The 16,892-nt window shown below is 50.7% G+C and overlaps 1 protein-coding gene across 5 annotated transcripts in view; it reads left to right on the forward strand.

Moving 5' to 3' along the window:
- Nucleotides 1-16,892, forward strand: part of LOC138165321 (single-stranded DNA-binding protein 3) — a 153,333-nt gene that overhangs the window by 115,493 nt on the left and 20,948 nt on the right. The gene's annotated exons all lie outside the window — the stretch shown is intronic.

Raw genomic sequence — 16,892 nt, forward strand, 5'->3', positions numbered from 1 at the left:
AGTTTGTCTTTTTGAGTTATTACATGAGGCGCCTGTCTGAGGCTGGAGTCCCCTTGGGGCCGGGAAGGGAAAGGCCATTGTCTGTTGTCAAATGGAGGTTGACAAGGCCATTTCCTGAAGGTGTCCATGTCATAATAGGCATATTAGATCTTGGCTGTTCACCCTAAAACAAGCTCATCTTTTAGTGAGCGCTTCTGAGAGTTGAAACGGAAGCAGAGATGCTATCTGGACTTTTATCTGCTGCTGACAATTCCCACTCTCCCCCTCCTTGGCTCTGGTGACATTCTCTCCCAGGGGCTTTACACCATTCTTAGCTGGGTGCAGGCTCCATCCACATCCTTCCCCCCAGCCGTGAGCTGTGGATGGAGCAGGGGCCCCTCTGACCTGTCACCAGCTGAGGCTCTGTGGCTTTCGGGAGGTCCCTTAGGGAAGGTCAGAGCAGTCCCCAGCACCCCATCATTCCTCTTGTCTAACCCCTAGCCCTAGGAGCACTCGGACAGTGCCAAGAACCTTCTTGGGCAAAGCTGAAGACTCCCCTTAGAAACATCATCCCCTCTCTTGGGGTGTGTCATTTACTAAAATAATGATCACAATCATAGTTCAGAATCTTGAAGCCCTGGAAAATTTACAGAATATTTTGCTCCTTGTAACATGAAGGACAGAAGTCATGGAAGTATGTGGACCATAAAGTTTCGAGCAGTAAAAGCCCTTAGAGGTAAACAAATGAATCCACAATCTCATTGATCAGTCAGCAAGCATTTATTAAGCACCTGCTATAATACTGGGTACTGAGGGTCCAAAGCAAATTAATGAAACACTCCTCCTTGCAAGCAGCTTTTTCCAGCATTTTCAAATGTAACCCATACTGACCAACCCTCCTTCGTGTCTAGCTTGTTTATGTTTCCTGTGATTGGCATGGCATTTGGCATATAGTAAGTGCTTAATAAATGCTTTTTCAAACCTCCTGTGTAAGAGGTTGCTGCCTGCTCACACCTGCTGTATTTCACTCCTTCACTTTGCAGAGAGAGACCTTGAGATCCTAAAAAGCTATGTTATTTGTCTAACCTCACTGCAGCAGTCAGGAACAGAGGCAAAAGGTGCATGACTGCTTTAAATATAGTGGACATTCCGGTAGACTAAATGGTCACCCACCATGGTCCCTTACAATCTTCACATTTTATAATTCTCTAATTCTTGGCTGTGGTTAAAAATGGTTTCAAACCCTTTTGCCCCTCATGACAGCTTTGTGAAATGTCCCTGCTTTTATTGTTCTCCACAATTTACAGATGAGGAAACAGAGGCTCAAAGAGGGGCTTAGATTTTCTCAAAAATGCATAGCTATAAATCATAAGATTCTAGACTGGAACCCACCTCTTTATGAGTGAAGGCTGTTTTTAGTTTCTTTGTATGCACCCACATATCCATGGGGGAAAGTCCCTCCCAGCTCTGACATCCCCTGTTCTGTACTCTTAGGATAATTGACTTATAGCTAAAGAGGCCTTGGAGCCCAATCCAGTGAAGCTCGGTCACTTTAAAAAATGAATGTCTCTAGATAGTAAATGGCCGAAGCAGGATTAGAATCTGGGTCCTCTCTGACTTGTGAGGTTGGCTCTTTTCGGTGACCCTTCCTCATTTCCACATTCTAATGTCTCTATTCTTTGTTCTTTGCTTCTCGTCTTTTATATTTCATAGTTTTTTAAACAGGGCCTTTGACATTGGGGGACAAGTGGTGAAAGGATAGCAGAGATGGCCCTGTGGACATCACCTCAGTTCTGGACTAGTTCCAGTGGTTGGCTTTTGTTGGGCTGGACTTGTCTCAGGGAAAGGTGTTAGGGGAGGTGGGTGGCTGAACTCCAGCCCCTGCCCCCAGGGCACACAGACGCTGGCCCTCCCTTTGGACTCTGAATCCATTTCAGGCTCCCTGTCCCAGGATCTTCCCCATCAAGGTTTCCAGATGTTTTCTAGTCCCCACCCCTTCTTCCATACCATGCTCAAGCTAGAGCCTCCTTTCCCTTCTCACATCAGATTTCGACAGTAGAAATCTAACCGTCAAAGACCATTCCTTTCCCCATTCCCTTCTTGGGACTGGTAGGACAGGGGAGGCAAACACAGACAAAGGACAACAGCAGGCCCCCATGTGCCACCCACCCCCATTCCTGGCAGTTGGAAGCCAGCATGGAGAGGAAGAGATGAGAAGAATAAGAAGACAGTGAGGAAGGGGAATAAAGATGAAGACAGCCGAGGGATGATTGGGAAGGACAACCCTAAGACCAGGGATGGGAGAGAGAAGGAGAAGGCCTGTGGGTGGAGGAGGTAGACGGCAGGCAGATCACATGGGCTGTTCATTAGTGCCTACAGTGTGCTGGCATCCCACAAAGTGCTGTAAATGTAGAGACAACAGGTCCTGACCTCCAAGGTGCTTGTTCTACTAAGGAATACCATGTGTGCAGGGCGGGGACTTCTCATGGGGGGGGGAATCTGAGCCGACCAAGGCTTCTTAGAGTCCCAGGTGAGGACGGGAGTGGGAGTATTGAGATTCCGTGCTGTGTTTAGCAGGACACCAGAGTTCCTGTTACCTGGCACATAGCAGACATGACGGGCGTGGTGTAAAATACCTTTAGAATGAGTTCAGGATAGAGCAAGGTATTGGAGAATGGTGGTACCATGGACAGGAGTCAGAAAGAAGGGAAGCTGATGAGTGGACTCAGTTTTAGATGGGTTGAAGTTGCAGTGCCAGGAGGAGCATCCACATAGAGAGGGCAGCTGTAGAGGTGGTTCTAGAGCTCAGAGAGAAGTCAGGGCTTGAGAGCACACACTTGAGCCGACATCTGTCTTGGGGTTGGAGCTGTCCAGACGGGGCTTTGTAGAATCCGTCACAACAGTGGCGCCCTTGGAGGGGGCTGGGGACCTAGGATAAGATGTATTGGCATGAAGAAGAGAGACTCTGGAAGGAGGCAGGGGTAACTGTTGAGCAGCAGAGGTGTGGGAGGACAAGTGGGGCATTGTTGACCTCTGTTTGGGAAGAGTGGAAACCAGGCTACGAGAGATTTTAGGTCCTAAGAAAGTAGAAGAAGCTTAAGTTTTAAGGAACATCTCCAAGGATTTAGCAGTCAGAGGGGGGAAAGGGATGGGCCAGGAGCAGGGTGGGTAATAAGGACAAAGGAAATGGTAACAAGGACCAGGCATGATGGAAAAGTCTTTCCAGGCCTGTGGAAAGGAGCTGTATGCTTGAGAGAGACAGCCGGAAAGAGGGACGGATTAGCCACAGTAAGGCTCTGAAAGAGACAGGAGAGCAATGGGATCATGGACAGAGAGAAGAATTAGCCCTAGGGAAGGAAAGGGGCATGTGGATGGAGGGGGGTGTTTGGGGGAGTAGAGGAGGAGCCTCACAGGCCAAATGTCTCATCTTTCCCATCAAGTAGGAAGGGAGGTTGTCTGCTACAAGTGTTATGGTGAAATATTGTGAGCAGCAAAGGACAGTGACCTAAGAGTCAGGGGATCAAGACTGCAAAGGTCATGGACTCAAGCCCCTTCCTTTTACAGGGGAGAGAGCTGAGGCCTAAGAACTCACCTGGGCTCTGACCAGCTAGCCTTTTCAGGTGCAGGAGGTTTACGGAAGAAAGAAGGATGTGTGGGTGGGTGGGCAGGAGCCCTGGAGCTAGCCCCCAGCTCTGCCGCCAAGTACCTGGGTAGTCCTGAGCCATTGGGCCAGCATCTGTGGGCCTCAGTTTCCTCCCTTCTAAAATGATCAGTATGGATGGGAGGTCTAGTCTATGATCTTACGATTTATTCAGCACTTGGAATGTACCAGGCACCCTGTTGGGAATTCAGAGACAAAAACCGGAAACCATGCCTGCCCCCAGGGAGCTCCCGTTCATGTGTGTGCATAGAATGGAGGTGGTGTAGATGGTGGGGAGGGCCCTGTAGAGGCCCAGAAAAGCAGAGCAGGAGCTGCCTGGGGGGCTGAACACACACACACTCACAAAATATGTGTCTCTTCTTCCCCATACATCTCTCTCTGTTTCTCTCTTTCCTCTCTGTCTCTCCCCTTCTCCCTTTCTCCTCTTCTCCTCCATGTGTCTATCTGTCTCTCCCCCTCCCTCTCCCTTTCTCTTCCCTTCCTTTCTTCTCCCCCATTTGTCATTGTCATTGTCTCCTCCCCCCACCCCCCCTTTCCCTGTCTTGGGTCCCACTCTAAGGCTCCATATAGCATATAGGTGAAACTATATAAGATATAGAGAACTTATCCCACAAGGACAGGAAATAGAGATTTACTGCCCTTGGGGATCATGGATCCTTGGAGAGAGCAGCAGCTGCTCCAGCCTCTGCGGCCCCTCCCCCTGCCCAGCTCAGGCTCCCCTCCTCCAAGACTGACAGACGGTTGGGTTCACCCCCTCTGAGAAAGGATTACGGTGTGGGCTGGGCTCTCCAACTGCTGGGCTGTGTGCCAGAGTGGGGGGTTGGGGGGGGGCGTGGTGGAGCCCCTCCCGGCCTGTTCCAGCACCTCCTCTCTCTAGAATTTCACGTAGGCCAGGATATGGCGTCCCCTGGCCAGCTGGCCTCAGTTTCCTCTCTTATAAATTGTGTTAGATTCCTCTGACATTTGGTGATTCTGTGACTCTCCACATTGGCCAAGGGCCTGCTGCCTTTCCGTGTCCCCACCATCTTCTCCTTGCTTAGTCTTCAAGAAAGGGTCTCAGACTCAGAAAGAATGAGACTTTTCTCCCCTTCTGAACCATCCTTAGCAAAGGTCACAAGGCCCCAGCCTTATCTTTGTCCCCCGCAGTGGCCGATCGACCCCTGTTCACCTGTTCTCAGCCTTGGACAAAAGGCTCCCAGCCAAGGGACTGCGGAGCTGAGGTACGTCCCTCTCCTTTCCCCCTCCCTTCTGAAAAGTTAGGACTTCAGTACCTAGTGATGGGGAGGTCACTATTGGGGGGGGATCATTAAAGGGGGGAACAGGTGAGAGAGAATGAACATGGCTGTGTGTCCATGGTGGGGTAGGTGTGTGCACACGTGTGGGGTTTGGGGGAAGGAGATGTGTGTGGGTGTGCACAAGCATGTCTTTGGCCTCTCCTGCCTTTCTCTAAAATTCCAAACTCCAGTGAGTAGCTTTTGAATGAGGAGCGGAGACAAGGCCAGGAAGTCTCTGCCTGTTGCTGAGCACACTGGGGGCCTGCAGGGCTGGCTGGATGTTTCCTGACAGAGTTCCCGGCTGGGCCCATCACTGTGACAATGCTGCCCCCTAACGCACAGAGTCCTTGGCACGGGAAGCCTGGCAGCTGAGGGGCTCTAGCCACTCGCCCCTCCTCCCTCCTTCCTTCTTTCCTCCCCTGACCCAGGGTTCCCTGATCAGCTTCATGTATGGAAGAGATAGGAAAGCCATGGGTCCAAAGGAGGGCTAGGTTTGGAGTCAGAGGAGGTGTGTTGGAAAGTAGTGGAAAGCCATGTGGCTACTTTCTTATAGTTTGCCCTTATGTAAAGTAAAGGCATTCCCCTAGCTGGCCTCTGGGGTCCCTTCCAGTACAAGACCTGCATTCACATCCTGGACATGCCACTTAACATCTGTGTGATGTGGGGCAAGTTATGTTGCCTTCCTTATTTGTGAAATGAGGGGTTAGGTGCCCTCTCAGGTCCCTACTGCTCTGAAACCTCAGTCCTCTGCTCCTGCATGGGGGATTAGAGTGTTGGCACCGGATGCCTGTTCTCCATCCCCCATGTCTCTCTTATTTAAAAAAAAGGCCAGGACTGTGTGTCCCTCTCCCTTCCAGCTTCAGACCTGGGGCATCTTCAAAATGACGTTTTAGTGAAAGGAAGTTGGGTTGTTCAGTTAACGTTTAGGCAGCACCTGCTGTGGTCCAGGTCCAGAGGCCCAGTGCATAGACAGCTGGCCTCCACGCCCACTTGTCTGTGTGACCCTGGGCAGATAAATCCCTTTGCTCTCCTGAGCCTCAGTTTCCTCATCTGGAACACTGGGGGTTCTAACCCTAGCAGCCTGGCTCTGCGCAAAAAGACGCTGTCTTTTCCATGAGTGTCTGGCATGCTGGGTTTCTTCTATAAAACAAGGTGTGGGGGGAGGCATATCCTTCAGCTACCTGAAGAAAGCATTGGAGGAGCAGGGGAAGACACTTCCAGTGGCATCCCATTATGAGCTGGCTCCTCCCCAGCCCGGCCACCCTGTGGGTTTGGATGGCTGAGCCGTGCTGAGTGAGGGTGGGCCACCAGGTGCTGGCTTCCCTTTCCGTCCCTCCCAGCCAGCCCCGAGCTCCGGGCCTGAGACGGTGGTGGTTTGGCCCTGAGCAGCCCAGAAGCAGCTCCCTGCTGCCCTCCCCCTCCCCACCTTCCCTTCTCCAGTCTCCGGGCACTGTCCCCTTGCTCCATGTTCCTCCTTGCCCTTCTAGAACCTCAGGAATCTTCTCTTCTGCCTAAATTTATTAACACATTTCGTAGGCCCCTACCATGTCCCAGGCACTGGGGATGCAGAGAAAGGCCACACACAGGCCCTGCCTTTAGGAAACTCACATTCAGTTGAAGGGGTTTAGCATGAATTGTTTTGAAGCTCTCTTTCTCCCAGCCTCCCCCCTTCCCTTGCCTTCCCCTAAGGGCTTTTGGGAGGGGGGAATCCTGCCGTTTGGCTCTGGGATCCAGTCTTGAAGGAAGCAGCCAGGAATCCAGCCTTGACCCTGGTCTCCTAGTGAGGGACAGTGGGAGCCCATAGGGAAGAGGGGGCTTGCTTAGGATCAGAATAGCAGAGCCAGGGTTCACCCGCACATCCTGGGATGTCAAGGCCCAGAGATGTGCTTCCCAGCTAGGTGTGTCTTCACATCCCAGAGCCCTGATCACGGGAGGTGCCTCTGAAACAGGACACTCCAGGGCTCTTGACTTGAGGGTCTCCAGTGTCGATCCAGTCACTCTTCCGGAGGGGAGATGTTAAGTGGCCTTGTAGGAGATCCATTAGGACCACAGACAGGACCCCACAAATTAGGGGAGGGGGACAACACAGGATTCTGCCTGGACTCTGCTCCACTCACTCATTCAGGAGATACTCTCTGACAGCCCGTCTAGGATCAGTCCTGAGGACCGGCCCTGAATTCGCAGTCCAAGCTGGCTCCCAGCTCTCTTTCCAGCCTTATTTCCCACATTTTGCTTTGCTGTCTAGCCAGTGTGCAAGACCCCTGGGCCCTTGCGTGGCTGGTCCCCATGTCTGTGGTGGTGTTCCTCCTGACTTCAGCTTTCAAATCTCAGCTCAGGAGAAAAGAAGGGAATGAGCACGTCCTGTGCATGGAGCCATGTGCTAGTGAGAGCTTTACAGATGTCAGAGAGAGTGTGTGTGGTGGCGTGTTCTGGGAGAAGGTGGGATGGAGTCTTTTAAAGGGGGCCAGAATTAGGATGAATAGAGGGGCCTCATTCCTCCCACAGTCTATGGAAATTTTAACCCTTTGCTTCAGTTGGACTAGATTTCTTCCTTCCTTTGATTCTTTTTTTTTTTTTTTAACCAAAAACCTTTTGTCCAAAAAAATATAGCCAGGGGTCAGTTCTTCCTTCCCTCTGGAAGGGACTGAGCTTGGAGAAGATCATGTCCTCCCCCATAGGACTAAGACTTGGATTCTAAAGTAAGGCATCGACTGTCCTAGCTGGAAAGGACTTTGGGCATCATCATGACCAGTTTGGGTCAAGGAGTTGAATAGGCCTCAGAGATAGGATTGGAACTCAGGTCTTTAAAGCTCTCAAGCTCTTCACATGAGACTTTGTTCAGGGCTGGGCTTCCCAAGGCTTGTTCCTGGCCCGAAGGACCCTGCCTTCCCTGGCTGTGAAGAGGCCCACTGCCCCCGCCACCTGTCAGGTAGAGATCAGAGGTTAGTGTCTGCTTTCCAGCGTGCACAGCAGGAGTAAATGGGAGCTCATTTCACAAGGAGGGCCCCAGCGGTGAAGGGGAGGACTGGGAAAGACTTCCTGGTGAAAGTGAGATTGGAGCCGAGGCCTAAGGAAAGCTAAGAAGGCAGGCAGGGGCTGGAGGCCGCTTGGTGGGGGCTCTAGGTCAGCTACCAATTTTTCCAGATGGCCTGAAGTCCCTTCCATGCTTTGATTCTGAGGGTGCCAGCTCTGCCCCTTTGCCCTGGGACTTCTCTGAGCTTCCCTTTCCCCATCTGTAAAATGAGGGAGGGGTTCTGCTGCTCTCAGGCTCTCCATTGAGAAAAGCTGCTGGGGATTCAGCGTGCATAGATAATTGGATGTCAGTCTGTTTTATCCGTCTTACAGCACCTGTGCATCCCTAGAAGTAAACACAGGGAGAGGCAGATTGAGGCTTGATAGCAGGCCTGGCTGCTGGAGTCCTCACTGGGGGAAGGGTAGAGGGGGGACTCTTGTTCAGCTGGAGGTTGGACTAGAAGGCCTGAGAGAAAGCTCTTCTAGCTCCAGAATTGGGGGTTCTATGATTGGTTATCGGAGGTTGAAATGGTTTAAACCAGCCTCCTGTTTTACAGATGAGGAAAATGAAATGTGCCCTTCTCCTTCACTGAGGCCTGCCCAGAGAGCAGGGCCCAAACCTGTCCAGTCCTACTGTCGTATACTGTATACAGCTACCTACACAGCTCTACCCAGAGCCCCACAGCCTGTGCCGAGAGTAAACCAGGGAGGGAGAAGGTAGAGAAACCATCTCTCTAATGGGGAGCCTCGAATGCCAGACAGATGCCAGTTTCTTCAGAACTCGGTGTTATCAGTAAGAGTTTTATTAAGCTCTGTACTAGGGGCTGAGGAGACAGACAGGACTGAAACAGTCTCTGCCCATCAGAAGCTTCCATTTTAGCAAGCTGCTGGGGTCTTTGCCAAGTCTAAGACTTTGATGAATTTGACCCTTCTCCCCATGGCACAGGGAAAGGGAGAACGGTGTTTCAGCCTTTGTGTGGCCTGCATGGTGCGGAGGGAAGGATGCTGGATTGGGGGTCAGATCAGGGTTCCAGTCCTGGCCCTCAGCGGCTTCCTCTCTGAGCCTTCATTTCCTCCATAAAAAGACAAAGGCATATGGGTTGGCCCTGGGGATCCTTTCCAGCCCTCCAGTCTTGGAACCAACCCTCCATGACAGGAGCTGTTAGCATCTAGCTCCCCTTCCCGTGTATATCAGACAGAGGCCTGCTAGGTCCCACAGCCCAGACAGAATGGTCCCTCCTTGTTTCCATCCTAATGAATGCCTGGTTTTCTGAATTCTGTGAATTCCATACTCATCCTTCCAAAGCTGGGAGTCCCTGGACCCAGAGGCTATAATGGATGAATGACCTTGTTCCTTTGGGTGGGTAGATTCCAGCTAAACACTTACCAAGAGCCATAAACATACCCCAGATCACAGAATCTGCCCACCCACTCCCGGGTCTGCCCTCTGGGGCCAAGCAGGACATCAGCACTGCCTGTCCCCATTCTTGGCCTTCTCTAGCCAGTCCATTCTTCTTCCTGAGCCAGACCACTCCAGGTGTGGAAAGGGGGGCTTTGGCAGCAAGTACTGGGCAGGCCTCCTCTGCTCAGGAAGCCCAGGTTGGCCAGGTCCACCATCCCTCCCCATGGCCCATTTCAGACCCACTTCCTTTCTCCATCTCATCTCCAAGGCCACATCTGGGCAAAAGAGAAGGAGGGAAGAGGAGAGAAACACCTGCTTTCTCTTTGCTGGTTGGAAATTCATCCACATGGGAATGGGCCTTCAAAGCCTGCAGTTTAGTTATCTGATCCTGGGCTGTCTCGCCAGGGTAAACAGTCTCGCTCATGGGGGATGGTTAGATGGAGGCTTCTGGAAATAAATCATGGTAGCCCTATCCAAAGGCCTCTGCAGGGGAGCCTGGCTGTTGCTTCCCAGATGTCTGGAGGGTGAATATTTTCTAATGAACCCAGTATAGCAAGGCAGAGGAGCAGGGTCGAGGGCAGAGCACTTGCTGGCCTTGAAATCGGTAGCCCTCAGGTCTCAGTCTAGGTTCCCCCTCATTTTACAGATGAGGAAACTGAGAGAAGGTCATAGGAAATAGTAAATAGCAATGCCAGAATTTGGATCCACGTTCTTGATGTCAGAGAAAATGTTCTTCAGTGTACAAGCTTATCAATGAGTGAAGCAAGGGCTTGTGCAGAGAATAATAAACTAGGGAGGGAGAGTGTAGAGGGGTCATCTCTAGTGGAGAGCCTTGAATGCCAGACAAATGACAGTGTCTTTAGAACTCAATCAGTGTTAACAACAAGAAGTGTTCTTTTAGAGGCAGTTGGGGTTAAGTGACCTGGCCAGGGCCATGTAGCTAGTATGTGTAAGTAGGTAAGACTGAATTTGAATTCAGGTCTTTGACTCTAGGCCCAGCGTTCTATACATTGCGCCACCTATCCACCCTATCAACAAGAATCTTACTAAGCTCAGGTGAGAGTGAAACAATCCTGGGCACTAACCCTGGGCAGGTTACTTCCCTTTCCAGCCCAAGTGATATTACTACCACAGAAAGCCAACAGTGTTAATCTGTGTCTCCCTCTTCCTCCCTCTTCCCTTCACACCTCCTCCCTCCCCACAAAGCCTTCTGTGGCTCCCTGTTTCCCCTAAGATAAAATACAAATCCCTCAGCTTGGCCTTTAAAGCCTAGGCAGCCTAGCTTGTACCCACTTTTCTTTTTTTTAACCAAACACCTTAACCTCAGTTTTCTTCCTCTATAAAATGGGCATAATAACCAGTGCCTTGCTTAACTACCCAAGGTGATCAGGTTCAAATAAGTTAATGGAGGTATGCAAAACCTTAAAAGTAAGTATAAAGTTGTATGATGATATTACCGTCTAGTTATTTGAATTTGTAACTTGGTGGGGGATAGGAAAGGTACAGATGGGTGGTCATGAGTGCTGGTCTTGGTCTCTCTGATTCTGTGCCATTCACCCAACAAGCGCTTAGTAGCTGTGACTGGAAGGGACCCAGGGGCCATCTTGTCCATGCTGCCCTACTAGAGCAGGGTCGTCTCTACAGCAGCTGCATCTGTAAGCCCACCCTTGCCCGGATACCTCCTAAGACGGGGAGATCTCTCTTTGACAAATTCACCAGCTCCCTCAGTAAGACAAAAGAAGAGTCAGGTTTAATTCCTCGTTTTGGCTTCGAAGGCCAGTGTTTGGGCTTGGAACGAAGAGACCTGGGCTCCGGGTCCAAGCCCAGCTCAGTCCTTACCTCATTCTGGGCCTCTCTTTACCCTCTTGTGACTTTCCTTCTAGTTCTCACATTCTGTATTCTTAAAGTGCTTGGTAATCCACTGGCCTTGAAGCCAGATGGTTAGTACCCTGGACTTGGAGTCAGGAAGGCCCCAGACCTTTACTTAGCTATACGACTGACCTTGCGCCGGTCAGTTAGCCTCTCTTAGCCTCAGTTTCCTCATCTGTAAAGTCACCGTTTTATTCTTCCTTCTCTATAGTAACAACCCATACTTTGTCAAATACAGTAACACGTAAAGTGCTTTGTAACTCAAAACTAACTATACAAAAGCAATTTGCTTTTGTTGTTATTATTTTATTACTGTTATTATTAGGAACGGTCCCTGTGTGAAGAGCTGGAGGTTCAAAGAAGAAGCAAAACCAGGCTCTGCCCTCATGGAGCTTTATACATCAGAACATACAAGATAGATACTAAGTAGCTGGGAAGTTAAGGGAGAGGAGGAGGTGGTGTTAGTAATTGAGGGAAAGCAGGAAAGGCCTCCTGGGACGGCTGGACAGAAGCCAGGGCTTCTGAGAGGCCCAGCTTGGAAAGGAAAGCCTTCTAGGTGAGGGGGACCAGTCGGTTCAGAGGCATGGAGGTGGGAGGTGATGGAAGGTCGGGGGAGGATCAGGCAGTAGACCTACATGTCTCTTTTGGAGAAGAATCACACATCGAGAAGGCTAAAAGCATTTGAATGCCAAATAGAAGATTTTCTATTTATTCCTGGAAACAATAGGAATCGTTCATTGTCCAATGGTAACTGGGCAGGAGGGTCTCCAGGGGAGTGTCCCAGGGATCTAGACTCACCCTGTGTTACCTGTGGCTTTTATCACTGGCTGGAGACAGAGTAGCATGCTTATTAAATTAGCAGGTGACCTAAGGCTAGGAAGGGATAACCAGGTACAAGATGGAGGGAGGCATGGCTAGACAGCAGGTCATCCAAAGATCCTGGGGATTTTAGTGGACCACAAGCTCACTGTAAGCAAGGGGGGGGGGGGGCGCAAATACTCATGGGATCTCAGGCCACCTTGAGGGCCTCCAGGATGAAGCAGAGTCCTGCTGGCCTCCTTTGCCCATCTAGGGTCCTGTGTTCCCTTGTCAGTGATGTGATTTAACAAGAACATTGGTAAGCTGGAGAGTTTCCAGAGGAGGGCAGTCTAGCCTCGATGGGAAATCTAACAACAATGATATTTGTGTCAGGCTTTAAAGTTTACAAAGTACCAGTTCTCACAGCAATCTTGTGAAATAGGTGTTGTCGTTATGCTCAGTCAGATGTCATCAGGACACTGAGGCACAGAGAGGTTAAGTGACTTGCCTGAGATCCCACGGGCAGTAAAGACTCCAAGGGAGGAGTTGAACTCAGGATTGAGGATATTTAACCTGGAGGAAAGAAGAGATCTGGCTGCCCTCCTGGTTTTGAAGGGATGTCCAGGATGTCCTGTGGAGGACAGGTTGGGCTTGTGATTGGCCATTGAGGAAGGGAGGAAAAGAAACAGATTGGGAGAAAAGGAAGGCAAGAGGCTGGCCAGGGCAGCTCAGGAGGGCCCCTCTGCCCTGCCAGCCAGTAGGCTCCTTGGGCTGATCCATTGCCGCCCCCACCCCCCTACTGGGGGCAAACACTGATTGGATCACAGCTCCAGTCATTAAACAGCAGCCAGCCACCTGGGGAGAGTGGGCAGGCGGAAGGTGGGTCCCCTGGCTCTTGGTGTGTCCCAGACTGAAAGAAGAGGATTGTTGTTCCAGAAATCCTCTGAAGGATGGTCTGTGATTCTATCATGGTCCTCACCTTACTAATGTTGGAGTGAATTAAAACACGGGGTTGGGGTCCAAGGACCTGGTTTCAAATCCTAATTCTCCTACATACCAGTGTAACCTTGCCTCAGTTTCATAATCTGTTAAATGAGGACATTTAAGAACCCTCGCAGCTCCAAATCTATGATTCTGTGATTCCCAGAATTGGAATATTGTAATGCGCTTGACTGATAGGCTCCCTTAGAACTCTGGGGACACAGCCGGTCACAGCCAGAAGGGGCCTCCAAGTACAGAATGTCATGAGGAAGCTGAGAATGGCAAAGGTTTGGCTGCAAGGGAGCCTCGATTTTATTACTGAGTAGAATAATACATTTGCACAGCCTTTCAGGCTTGACCTCCTGCCAGGCTTGTGCAGCAGGTAGGGTGGAAATGATCCCAGACGGACACACACACATACACACAGAGACACACGTCATAAAGGAGGCTAATGAACCTTCTAGCTGAACAGAACTTAGAAAGATCTTGTCAAAGGGAAACAGCTTGGTTCAGTAAAAGATCTGTGACTAGAGTCAGAAGACCTGAGTTTGGATTCCAGTTCCACGACTTACTTCCCTGTCTGTGAGCTCGGGCAGATCCTTAACCTCCCTGGACCCTCCTTTCCTCATCCTTGGGTTCCCCTGCCTCCGAGGTGTCCCTGTGAGGAGCTGTCCAGCAGCAGGAAGGCCTGTGGTCATCCACATTGAGCTCTCAGCCCTTGCAAATATTCAGTGACAGGCTAGAGCTCACACACTCTGCCTGGGAGTCTCTTGGGGCTTCCCATCCTAGGTGGTGTGATCCAATCCCATAAGCATTTATTAAAGACCCAAAGATGGCAGTGGGATACTGCGTCACCTTGGACAAGTCACTCAACCTCCCTGGGTCTGTCTCTTTATCTGTCCAGTGATGGCATTGAACCCCTGAGGTTCCTGTGAGCTTATGTTTTAAACAGTCCCTGTCCTCATAGTCTCTATTCTACTCCCTTCCAAATCCCAAGGGGTTGGTTGAGAAATCTTGACTTCCTGGCCAGTGTTGTAGAAAAATGTGGGGAGTCATCAGAGGCCATCAGAGGGAGAAGGCTGGCTGGAGGGGCACCTTCTGGGGACCCCGACCTCCAACAAGGTCCATTCAATGAGCATTTATCAGTTTGATGCAGATGCTTCTGCCCCCTCAGAGTGGAAAAGCTCTTCTAACAGTTCAGAGCCAGGGCTTGGCTGGTCTCCCCCTGATCTGGCCACAGTCCCCCGCAGGGCCGTGCTGGTCACCCTTTGGGCTGGCCACAATCACCCTCGCAGTTGGCAGCACACCGCTGCTGATCGCGGTTCGGCTGAGGTGTTGGGAGGCCCAGGACAAAACTTGCTGGATGGGCCAGACGCCGCTTTCCCTGGCTTTTAATCATTGTTGCTGGACCTCACCGGAAACCTTCCCTGCCTCCCTGGCACTCTTTTTTCTTCTTTTGGGTTGGTTTTAAATGATCTTGTTTACATCACACCCAAGTTTCCGCTGTACAAAAGACTTGCAGGTGCAAATATGTCCTGCCTTCATTAACTTTCCCTCCCTTTCTAATTTATGTGATTTCAATTTTCCTTCCCTGTACTGTTAATTAGGGGACCCTCTAATCAGTGCCATTATCTCAGTGGTGTTCGTGTTTACGAAAGCTGCTAAACAAATGCTTGCAAAATTGCTAAATGGCTAATTAATGTCTGTTAATTAAGAAAATTGCTCATGGTAACAAACCGTGCTGGCAGCCGCTAGAAAGGCGCACACTTGTTGAAATTAGTAACATGGCAGGTAGGGGAACATCTGCTCTGAGGCTCGTCTCCGACGGGAGTGAGGGAAGGCCGGGTGCATGCATGCGCTCTCTGGGGGAGTAGGCCTGCGCCTTGGCTCCCGCCCCAGCCCGCCCCCTTGCCCCTGCTGGGTTCTAGGTCTGGCAGTGCCTTGTCACTTCCTCATCAACCCTTTCCGTCTTCACTCCTCGTTCCTGCTGTATCGGGGGCACTTGGACAGACAGGCCTCTCAGGTCCTTCTGACTCCCCACAGTTGCTGCTTGGGGCATCTCTTCCGGTTCTGACCTTCCACCTTCTAAAGACTTGGATCCTTGTTCATCTGGCATCTGGTGCCTTGTTGCTGGTATAAAACCAAAGGTGCTGGTCCTGGGTTCCGATCCTGTCTGCTGTTTAATCATTTCCCAGCCACCTCTCTATCAAGAGGGGTGGCCCCTTCTGACTCAGGACTCTAGTTATGAAGATTCCATTTTCACATTGCGCCAAAGGAGGTCCCTGTGCTATGGCAGTAGGAGGGTGACCCGCGAGTTCACAGAATGATAGCCTCTTATCCCTTAGAAGTGCCCTCAGTACCTCTGCCCTTTTGTACAAAGCAGCTGGGTTGGGTCACATGTGGAGTTCAGAAGGCGTCATGAGTTCGAATCCTCTATCAGGCCCTTGCCAGCTATGAGACCCTGGGTAAGTCACAGCATCTGACTGCCTCAGTTTTCTCCCCTATAAAATGGGGGTGAGAATTGCCTCCCAGGATTTTTGTGAGGATAAAGTTGCTTTGCCAACCTCAAACCATGGAATGAATAGTAGCCAGAGCCAGAGGACCTGGGTTTGAATCCTGGCTGTGCTATCACTGTGGCCTGGGATGAATGATGTCTCCTGTCTGCGTCTCAGTTTCCTTATCTGTAAAATGAGCAGACCAGACTAGATGACCTCTACAGTTCTCTCTCCCTCTGCCTTTCATTCCCTGCTTTTATGCTGGTGCCTTCCCTCTGTCAGTCCTGTAGTTTATCAGCCATTCTTCCAGCCTAGATCTTGGTTAGATGTAGTGGCTTGCATGTTGTCTTCTCACCCCTCCCACCCCCCCAGAGCTCCCAGAGCCAGGACTGTCTTTTGCCTTCCTGTGTATTTTTTAGTGCTTAGTGACTGTTTACTAACACTCACCACCCACCCAGTCTTTAAATAACAAAGTCCCCTGACTTGGCTTGGGGAGCTGAGACCCTTCTGGGGCCATCTGAAGAGATGGCAGCCTCCATGGGGCTTGTGCCAAACAGACCCGAGCTGGGGCTTGGCCTCTGAGCTCAGTGTGCCCACCTCCCTTGGCCACCCCAAAACACTGCGTCAGGGCCTGTGACTCTTTAGTCAGGAAATGGGGCCAGAACTAAGGGCGAAGCAGGGAAAAAGGAAAGGGAGAGGAAAAAGCCCTGTGGGGAAATCCAGGTGCTTCTCGGCCTCTGTATAGAGTGAGTATAATGGGTAAAGATGGGCCCTTGGTGGCTTCCATGGGTAGTTCATCTTGGAGAGGTTGGTGCTGATTTAAAGGAGGGCCCCCTAATTCATTAGGGTGAATGTTTGGGGGGAGCATGGGGAGCTGATCTTTTGGGGGAAAGCGACCCAGCTTGAGGACTAGGGGGTGGAAATCAGGACCACCCCCACCCCCTAAAAAGCAGGTCCAGTTCTGTAAGTGAGGGGACCAGTCTGGTTCGGACCACGTGTCTCTTGTCTGTCTCTCCTCCCTCTGTCTCCTGAGTCTCACCCCAAGGTATTGGTCATGGCAAACTCAGAAAAGGATGTTTCCTGGGACAGTTTTTCCCCCGTATGGTTTGAACAGTGTGTTTGATCTGTTTTCTTTCGATTGCTTGATTTTTATTTGTTTTTTAATCCTTTATGAATGTATTTGTCAATCTTGATTTTATTTCTTTTTCCCTTTTAATGGCCAGCTAGCTGGTGATTTTAATGAACAAAATGAGCCCCCATCACTCCACTTCCTCCCCCGCCAAACAGAGCCAACACGTCCCCTCCTCCCAACCCCTTGACCCCCACCCCTTTGGTTGTCTTTTATTTTCTTTGTTTTTTGTTTGTTTTGTTTTCATTAAGCTTTTTTCTGCGCTTCTCCATGTGCTATGATCTATAACCTC

The sequence above is a fragment of the Petaurus breviceps genome, unplaced genomic scaffold, assembly GCF_028583685.1.
Source record: "Petaurus breviceps papuanus isolate PSGF00001 unplaced genomic scaffold, PetGlider_PUasm1.0 208, whole genome shotgun sequence".
Taxonomy (NCBI): domain Eukaryota; kingdom Metazoa; phylum Chordata; class Mammalia; order Diprotodontia; family Petauridae; genus Petaurus; species Petaurus breviceps.